Here is a 3,005-nt window from a genome sequence, read left to right as displayed (position 1 = left end):
AAAGCTCTACTCAGAAGCTGCCTCCTCCCGAGTAACAATGGAGCCATGTACTTGGCAAGCATGTACTTGATCACTACAAACTGCCCCACTGCTTCCCTGCCTCCTCCTCCCCCCCAGGAGTCTCCATCCAATCATAAGGCAAGAACCCCCTTGGGCTCCTCCTCCTGCCCTACCTCAGCCAAAGAAAATATCAAATCTCCCATCCTCATCCAATGATCATCAAAGGAATAGAGAGCCTGCTCCCACTTCCTGCTCAGATGCAAAAGCAAAGGTCCTCCTGGCTGGAAGCTCCCTGCTGCTTGCCCGGTCTGAATGATGGCCCCACAAGCACTCTCACACCATGAAAGCAGTAAGCAAGCACACCCATACACCGACCCGAATCTTCATGCATGGGGATGAGTGCCGAGTCAAGGGGCCTTGAGTCAAGTAGTGTTTCGCTGAGTCTTCAACTCACGTGACTTGAATGTAAATGAGTCAGCAAAAAATGCTGATTTTTGCAACTCAAACTCGAGTCACCTGATTTGAGTTCCCATCCCTTCTAGGAGAATAGTGTTAGTTACAAGGAATCACCTATCCAAGAGATTCTCGTTAAAGTGAGTTATGTGTGCAGTTCATGTGTTCTTCATACAGCATTAACTGAAAGTTTTATCTCTGAATATGTTTGTTGGATTGTTCCAGCTAGCCATGTTACTCGGTATGCTCTAAGATGGCGATTTTCAGCCTTTTTTCATTTCAGGGCACACTGACAAGGTGCTAAAATTGTCTAGGCACACCATGCTGCTGGTGGGGGATTAACATCTGCCGGTGGCTCTAATAATAAATAACCCTCCCCCAAATTCCTGCAGTACACCTATAGACCATTTGCAGTTGAAAATTGCTACTCTAAGACATGTGTAATATCTGCACGGGGGGGTGGGGGAGGATCTGTTGCACATGCAGGGACCAAATGCAATGGCGCATGGTGCAACCCAGTTGAGGGTCGCACAGAAAGTAATGCACCACATTTTTTTTCTCAGCCTACAGTAATGGTACGAATGCAAAACTTTAGATATACATTATTTGAATTTTCAGGAGTGCGCACACAAATTTTTGGTTTCTTCAGACAGATAGCATAGCTGCAGCAGTGTTTCAAAATGGCATCTGTAAGTGATGTACATTACAAGCAGCGTGTCATCATTGAATTTCTCACTGCGGAGAAAGAAACTGTTGGGAACATTCACAAACGTTTGTGTACAGTTTATGGAGAATCTGCATTCGACAGAAGTACGGTTAGTCACTGGGCACAGAGGGTGAGGCCATTAGAAGGCGGTTCGGCAGAGCTCCAAGATTTGCAGCGTTCGTGGCGGCCATCCACGGCTGTCACACCTGACAAGATGCAGCTTGCTGATGTGCTCATTTGCGAGGACCGACGCATAACGACTAGGCAGTTGGCGCTGAAGCTGTCAATCAGCAAAGGAAGTGTGGATGCAATCATCCGTGCTCTTGATTACTCAAAAGTGTGTGCACGATGGGTTCTGTGCTGTCTTACGGTGGACCACAAATCTCTCAGAAAAAACATTTCTTCTGAGTTGCTGAAACGTTTTGAAGATGAGGGGGAAGCGTTCTTGTTCAGGATTGTGACAGGTGATGAAACCTGGGTTCACCATTTTGAGCCCGAAACAAAACGACAGTCGATGGAATGGCGTCATCCTCAATCTCCACAGAAGAAAAAATTCAAAGCAGCTGCTTCCGCTGGTAAGATCATGATCACTGTGTTTTGGGACTGTGAGGGCGTCATACTCATTGATGTGATGCCAAGAGGCAGCACCATTAATTCTGAAGCTTATGTGAAGACATTAACCAAACTCAAGAAGCGCTTCCAGCGACTTCAGCGCCATAACAACCCAGGTGAATGTTTGATTCAACATGATAACACTCGGCCTCACACAAGTTTGAGGACTTCAGAACACATCACTAAACAGGGTTGGACTGTGTTACCCCATCCACCCTACAGCCCTGACCTAGCTCCCTCAGACTTCCACTTGTTTGGGCCATTAAAGGATGCCATTCGCGGAAGACATTTTGAGGATGACGAAGAGGTGATTCGCACAGTGCAGAAATGGCTTCGTGACCAGAACAAGGAGTGGTACCGACAGGGCATACATGCCCTTGTGTCTCGCTGGAGGAAGGCCATAGAACTGGACAGAGATTACGTGGAAAAATAGGGAGTGTAGAAGAAACATCATTCTTTCTTGTGTGTAAGTTTCATTGTGTTCAATAAATAATTGTTGAAGAAAAAAAATGTGGTGGTGCATTACTTTCTGGGCAACCCTCGTAGATGAAATAAAGAGGAAAGCAAGACTGCAGGTGAAACATTAAATAGCTTTTATTATGGAGATAAGACTCCCCATGAGATGGGAAGGGAATCAAAAAGAAAATACATGCAGTGTACACCATGATCACTCATACAACTAGGCCGTGGGTAGAAGAAAAGAGAAAATCCTTAAAATGAGAAGAGGGTTGCATAATGGTTCAAATGGGGGAGGAGATAAAGGAGGGGGACACTATGTTGGATGTACTCTGAACCAGGGCTATAAGCAGAGTGATCTCTCAGTGGACCATGAAAGCATTTCACTCTCTTGCAAGGGAAGAGTTGTCTCTCCCACTAGACAAACCTTCTGTGTTTGTCCCAGGAGGGAAGCTTCACTGTTCCCCCCCCCCCGACCAAGCCTTTCAGGGCCAGTTGAATTTAATGTAATGTTTTTAATGTCTTGTTTTAATTGGTTTTATTTAATATTTTTATTCTACGGCATAGTGCGTGTTGTTATACACAACTCTGAGTTTTGAAAACCAATCCATGTCATTCTTCCTTTATATAAGAGGACATCCTAGTCCTGCTTGATGTTATCTACACTGGGGAGGAGTGGAAGCATGCTTGATCAGTCACATGATGACTTTCTCCACCAGGTAAATTACCAAACTGGGCCTTAGATTGCCAGTATATCTCATTTATTCCCATTAAAATC

The sequence above is a fragment of the Tiliqua scincoides genome, chromosome 2, assembly GCF_035046505.1.
Source record: "Tiliqua scincoides isolate rTilSci1 chromosome 2, rTilSci1.hap2, whole genome shotgun sequence".
NCBI lineage: Eukaryota > Metazoa > Chordata > Lepidosauria > Squamata > Scincidae > Tiliqua > Tiliqua scincoides.
The sequence above is the reverse complement of the archived record's forward strand: the minus strand, read 5'-3'. Positions refer to the sequence as shown.